Source organism: Meleagris gallopavo, chromosome Z (assembly GCF_000146605.3).
Source record: "Meleagris gallopavo isolate NT-WF06-2002-E0010 breed Aviagen turkey brand Nicholas breeding stock chromosome Z, Turkey_5.1, whole genome shotgun sequence".
In the NCBI taxonomy this organism is placed as follows: domain Eukaryota; kingdom Metazoa; phylum Chordata; class Aves; order Galliformes; family Phasianidae; genus Meleagris; species Meleagris gallopavo.
Window position 1 is genome coordinate 54508964 of NC_015041.2, and position 6972 is coordinate 54515935.

Sequence of the window (6972 nt, forward strand, 5' to 3'; positions counted from 1 at the left end):
AAAAAGGACAACTGGCTGGTAAGTGCCTTATTTAGAAAGAAAGAGTGTTGTGGAAAGACAGGCATTTAATCTCCATTGTTCCTTGCTTAAACATCCTCCTTTAAACAAAAAAAATGGTGGGGAAAAAAAAATCCAAGAGAATAAGGAAGATGGGAACAATCCTAATAAGTGAGTAACACAGTGCATTTCAAAAATAGCAGAAAAAATGGTTAGTTGTTGTAAACAGGGATCCAATCTGATCAGGATGACCATAATTTGTCTCTCAGTAAAGGCTTCTAAATAGATTTCAAAAAAAAATCAAACAAATCAAAACAAACAAACAAACAAACACAACACACTTTTTAATTTTAATTTCAAAGTTTATTTTCATTTGTGAGCTTGGCTGTGGATAAAAATGATGCAATTCCCACTTACCATGTAGACTATATAGGTTATAAGAAACTGTAAAATGAATAAATATAATAAATGTTACAAATACAAACAACTAATCTGCTAGTGGCCATGTCTCTGTCATGACTGTAAAATCACTGAATCGTGGAATTATCTAGATTGGAAAAGATCTTTAACTTCATCAAGTCTAATCATCAGACTATTTATAGAGTCCTATCACTAAATGTCTAAAGAGGTGCCTGGTTTAGTGCTGAAGGTGATTTTTGAATTCTCCATCTAGTCTCTCAGTCCACTTTGTCTCAAACACACTGCAAAAGTAGCATTCCTTCATAGGAAAAAAGAAATTTTCATAGCAGTCAAATACTAGCACGTAGAGGAGAATAGCAGAATAATAGAATAGTAGAATCATTTGAATTGGAAGGGACTTTTAAATCCAACTGTTCTGCTATGAACAGGCATGTCTACAGATGGATCAGGTTGCTCAGAGCCTGGTACAGCCTGACATTGATTGTCACTAGGAATGGGACATCCACAATGTCTCCAGACAATCTGTTCTTTATTATAAAAAGTATTTTTGGTCCTTATAGCCAATCTAAATTTCCCCTCTCTAAATTTGAAAACGTTTCCTTTTGTCCTATCACAAATGACCCTGCTAAAGAGTCCGTTCCCTTCTGTCTTATAGGTCCCCTTTGGATACTAAAAGCCCACTCTCAAGTCACCACCAGAGCTTTCTCTTCTCCAGGCTGAACAGCCCCAGATCTCTCAGCTTGTCCTCACAGGGGAGGTGTTCCCACCCCTTGGATCATTTCTGTGGACTTCCTCTGGATGCGCTCCAAGATGACAACATTTCTCCTGTGCTGAGGACTCCACATCTGGATACAGTACGCCAAACTCACCAGTGCAGAGTAGAGGGGCAGGATTACCTCCCTTGCCTTGCTGGCTGTACTTCTTTAGAGGCACTCCAGGATATGTTTGGCTTTCCGGGCTGTGAGGGCATATTGTTGGCTTGTGTCCAGCTCACCACACACCAGTATCCCCAAAGCCCTTTTTGGCAAGGCTGTACTCAGTCATTTCATCTCCTAGCTTGTATTGATGGTGGAGGTTGCCGCAACCAAGGTGAAAGACCTTACACTTGGATTTGTTGAATATTATGAGGTTCTCCTGGGCCTAGTACTCGAGTCTGCCTAAGTCTCACTGGATGGCATCCCATCCCCTGGATGTGTCAACCACATCAAACAGCTTGCAGTCATTCACAAACTTTCTGAGGGTGCATTCAATTCCATTGTCACTATCATTGATATAGATATTAAAAAGCATTGGTCCCAGTATGGACCTCTGAGGGCCATCACTCATCACTGGTCTTCATAGAATCATAGAATGGATCAGATTAGAAGGGACCTCAAAGATCATTTAGTTCTAATGTCCTCTGACTTGGCAGGGTTGCAAACCACTGAATCAAGTACTAGAACAGATTGCACAAGGCCCGATCTCGCCTAGCCTTCAACATCTCCATAAATGGGACATGCACAGCCTCACTGTGCAGTTTGTGCCAGCACCTCACCACCCTCTCTGTGAAAAAATTCCCTCTTAAATCCAATTTAAATTTCTTTTCCTTTAGTTCCAAACCATTTTCCCTTGTACTATGTCCACCTGCACACTGACCCATTGATCGCTACCCCCTGAGTATGATCTTGCAACCAGTTCTTTGTTCATTGAATGGTCCACCCATCAAACCCAGATCTTTCCAATTTAGAGAGAAGGTTGTTATGGGGGACCATATCAAAGGTGTTACTGAAATCCAGATAGATGAAATCAGTGGCTCTTCTCTTGTCCACTGATGCAGTTACACCACTGTGAAAGACCCCTAGATTGGTCAAACAGGACTTGCCCTTGGTAAAGCCATGCTGGTTGTCTTGTATCACCTTCCTGTCTTCCATGAGCCTTAGCTTCCAGGAGGATCTGTTCTATGGCCTTCCCTGACACAGAGACAGATCAGATCAGAAGTTCCCTGGGTCATTCTTTCTAACCTTTTCCTGGTCACCAGGGACTTCATCTGACTCCCATGACTTTTCAAACACTATTGAAAGTGGTTTGGTGACTGAGGAAGGCTTCTTAAAGATCCACAAGTTCTGCTCTGCCATCTTGCCCTTGATGACAATTTGATGATGACTGCCCATTTCCCAGGGGGTTTTGTTGACTAACTGAAGAGCTGGAAGTTGGCTTTCCTAGAATTTAGAATACCAATTTTACAAAATTACATGAAGTCACTTTAATTTTCAGTGATTTTATGCCCTAGGACAGGAAAAAGATTTTTTGGGTCTCTGCAGGCTGTACCCAGATTCGTAGTGAGAGCAGGCTGTCTCTGTCCTTTCCAATTACATCTAAAATCCAGTGCAATGATGTAACAATTTGAAGTAAGATTTCAGAAACAAAATCAGAATTTAGGGGAGTTAGCATCAAACATTATCTTTACAGCACACCTTTTCCCCTTGAATTAAAGTGAATCAAAGCCCATGAACAGTACATTCTAGTAACAATCAGGTTCAGACCTGACCCTTGTGTGCACAGATTTATCTATAAGTGATATTTGCCTGTGCTAACTAAACACAAAATTACTGACGCCATCTTGGTTGTCCATGTTCATAAAACCTAGACAGTGTTCGAAAGGCCAAAAAAAGGAAAATCACTGATGATAATGTGTCCGACACACATCCTGTTGACTGGAAGTATCCTTCTTGTCCTGTTCATGTAGCGTTCAGGATATTTTTTATTCTACAGTGCTTAAGAGTTCCCCTTTTTAAACAGCATTTCAAACACATTTGGCTCCAAATAAATAATGCCAACATGCCACAATGGTGCTTACCAAATATGAAGACAGTTGCAGTGAATAATGCGAAGGTCCAAATCCTCAGTTTCTCCTCAGTTTCAGTTTAGAAATCCTGTGATGATTATTCAACACCAGCATCAATAATTTAATTATATGCATCTGAGATGGTGGAATTAGGTGGGAATAAAGGAGTTCTGAAGAAACTGAAATGCAAGGTCAAGAACATCAAGGCAAGGTTATGAGGGGGAACAGAAATGGAAAAGCAAGAAACACGGGATGGAAGCAGTAGCACTTACTCAATGAATAATTCAGGACATGTCACTGAAGAAAGGGACAAAATAGCAACTACTCTCCTACACAAAAGCCAGCTTTGGCTCTTGGCCCTTAGGCAAATCTTCCACAGACTTCAAAAGTTGTTCTGTGTTTCAAAAGCAATATATAACTCTCATTGCCAAGAGGGGTTTCAATTCTCACTACTAAAATAATGTGATGCCCTTACTTGAAGAATAAACAAACAGCTATGCCTTAGCATATTTCATTTTCACTCCCATGATTTCTGATTTTCTGGAGACCATACAGTTAGTGTTCATTTTAAGCTGTACATTATAAAATGCAAATAGCTTTCTTTGAGATTAAAAAAAAAATGTGAGGGTCAGGGATTCCTAACTATTGTTTCTGGCCCCTTTTCTCTTACTTAATATTTGAGTTTTTCCCAAGAATTCTAATTTTTATATAAGGCATATTCAAATTAAATGACTTATAGCTATGTGCATGCACCATTTATAACTTATTTGAATGACTAGTACATTTTACAAAGACAGACTAGCACTCCAGAAAAAATCTCACCAGCATCATGAGTAAGATGAAACAAAAAGTAAAGTAATACATAGCAAAAGCAACAAAGGAGAGAATCTAGTTTTAACTAGTATTTCAGTAGTAAGACAATCAATAGTCAAGGGCTGTAAAGTGAAATAGAAGTCACCATGATATTATATTCATTTATTCAATAGACTGAGGACTAAAACATAGTATTTGAAACATTGAATTCAACACTACAGACAAATTTGCAGTTGCAATAACTATGGTGAATATTAAAATAATATAGTAATAAACTTATTGTTTTTTTCCCCTTTCAGGCTATTAATCCTCTCCAAGAACACAAGAATAAATGTTTCTTTCTGTGAATAAATCATCATCACATTCTAGGCTAAATAACAAATGTTAATATTTGAGGTTAGGCTTAAAAGGAAATTAACTATCCTCAGAGTCAGTGGAATCACGGGAAAAATGAATTCTCTCTCTTTGAAATCACTAGGAGTGGTGCCGTTGATTTTAATGGAAATGGAAACATTTGATTCTAAATTGCTAGGGACCTGTAAAGAACTTGAAATGAGGAAAATACAACTGGCAACAACAATCTGAAAATATTTCTATCTGAAGACAATTTTCCTTGGCAGTAGCTTCACAGAATTCCAGTTTTTAAAACCTAGGGAAATAATTTTACCATTTTACCGCAGACTTGTTTTGTTTTTTTCTAACATTTGCATAATCCAAAATATTTTTCCTTTACTATTTGATGAAATACAGCTCCTCTGAGCTGTTGCAGAGTTTTAGAATACATACACTGCATGTTTCCTATCTTTGGTTTATAGTGAAAATACTGAATATTAAATTCAATTTATATCTCCTTTAAGGAATCAACATAATTCTTTAACATTCAGAGGCCACTGAATAGCACTTTAAATTTATGGTGACTAAAAATAAGCGACAAATACAAGGCTAATTTCCCTTAGCTTTAACAGAAGTATGGGAAAACTGAAGATAAATGACATGGCCCATGTAAGACAGTAGATCAAGAAAAATGGTAGTCATAGTTCCTAATTCCAGGTAAACTTCATTGCACTACAGAAAATACTATTATTTCCTTCATGAAAACTGGCAAAAACATCCCTTCTAGAGGTGGTATAGATTTGGTTATGGCTTGAACAAGGAAAAGAAACAACATCATCCTCTCTGGCTTGTGGATGACACAGTCTTTTTCTTACATTATTGTAATAAGGGGCTTTGTCTAGAATGATGTTTAAAAACTCATTCTAATGATTTAATTCAAAATAGTGATGTATTTTGTAAAAAAAAAATGAATAAGGAGCTTTCCCTGTGGACACAGCTACTCAAAAATATTTATCAGAAGATCCACACTTGCAATTATTGTAATGATTTCCATACAAGTACTTTGAATATTTTCAAAATAAATCTTACAACTCATCTGTGTGCAATATGCTTGTAATAACTATTCTCACCCCTCCACATGTTGTTTTATGGTTTTTGTTTTGTTTTGTTTTGTTTTTGTTTTTTTTCTTTAAGGACACAACAACAGACAATGAAGTTTAAAGTTTTTATGAATACTTAATGCTTCAACAGAAGAATTTACAGGGCAAACAACTAGGGCTTATGAATTCCTCTCTTATGTGGTGCATGTGGTGCTTTTTGGTCCTCCTTGGTTGCCTTTAGATGTCCTAAGAGATCATGGCTTTGTATATTACTCATGACATTACCTATGCCTTTTGAATAATATAAGAAAGGATTGACAGAAAATCACAGAAAAGCCTACCTAGTTTCACCACCCTCGGCCAAGATCAGGCTGTCCAGGAGCCCATCCAATCTGCCCTTGAACACCTCCAGAGATGGGGCACTCACAGCTTATCTGGACACACCATGCCTGGGCCTCACCACCCTAATAAAGATGGGCCTCACCACTAAATAAAGAATTTCCTCCTAAAATCTAACCTAAATCTCCCTTCTTTTAGTATAAAGCTATTCCTCCTTGTCCTCTCACTATCTACTCATGTAAAAAGTCGGTTCTACTCCTGCATGTACGCTCCTATTAAGTACTGGAAAGCCAGAAGGAGGTTCTCCGCAGAGCCTTTTCTTCTCCAAGCTAAACAATCCCAACTTCCTCAACCTTTTTTCAGAGGAGGAGTTCTCCAGTCCTCTGAACATCCTAGTGCCTCCTCTGGACCTGCCTCAACAGTTTCACATCTTTGCTGAACTGGAGACCTCAGGCCTGGATGTAGTACTCCAGTACTCCTACTCATGAGGGCAGAGAAAAAAGAGATAATCCCCCTCTCTCCCTGCTGGTTATCCCTCTGCTGATGCAGCCCAGGTTACTGTTGGAAGCACACACTGCCAGATCATTTTTCCATCAACCAGCACCTCCATGTCCTTTTGGGATCAGGAATATATAGTAAAACACCAGATAGAACCATACAATTTGCAAAGTGGTAGGACTAGCTAACATGACAAGTTGTTAAATCACCTTCATAGGGATATTAATGGAGAATATGCATCAACTTACAGGATACAATTTAGCAATAATGACACCAATCCTGGCATTATATAGAACAAAGAAGAACCACTAGAGCATCATTTCTTCTGAAATATTTCATTGAAAAATCCTAAAGATTGATTTCATTTGGCATAATGTAAACGATTCCTTACTTTTTCCCCCTACACGTATCACTATTTGATGCTGATAGATTACATGGTTTCATAGCTACATTGATGAAAATGAAACTGAAACGCATTCGAAACAGCATTCTAGCATACTTCCCAGCAGTTTTAAGAAGCCTGAAAGAAGGAATCAGGAAGCTGCATCAGGAGAAGAGAATCAGCGCTGAGCTCTGCTCTCTGTGGCAGCGACAGGTCCCGAGGGAACGGCACGGAGCTGTGTCATAGGAGGGGCAGCTGGGGGTCAG

General features: G+C 38.5%; 1 protein-coding gene across 1 annotated transcript in view; it reads left to right on the forward strand.

Moving 5' to 3' along the window:
- CCNH (cyclin H) overlaps positions 1-6972 on the forward strand; it is a 120598-nt gene that overhangs the window by 104676 nt on the left and 8950 nt on the right.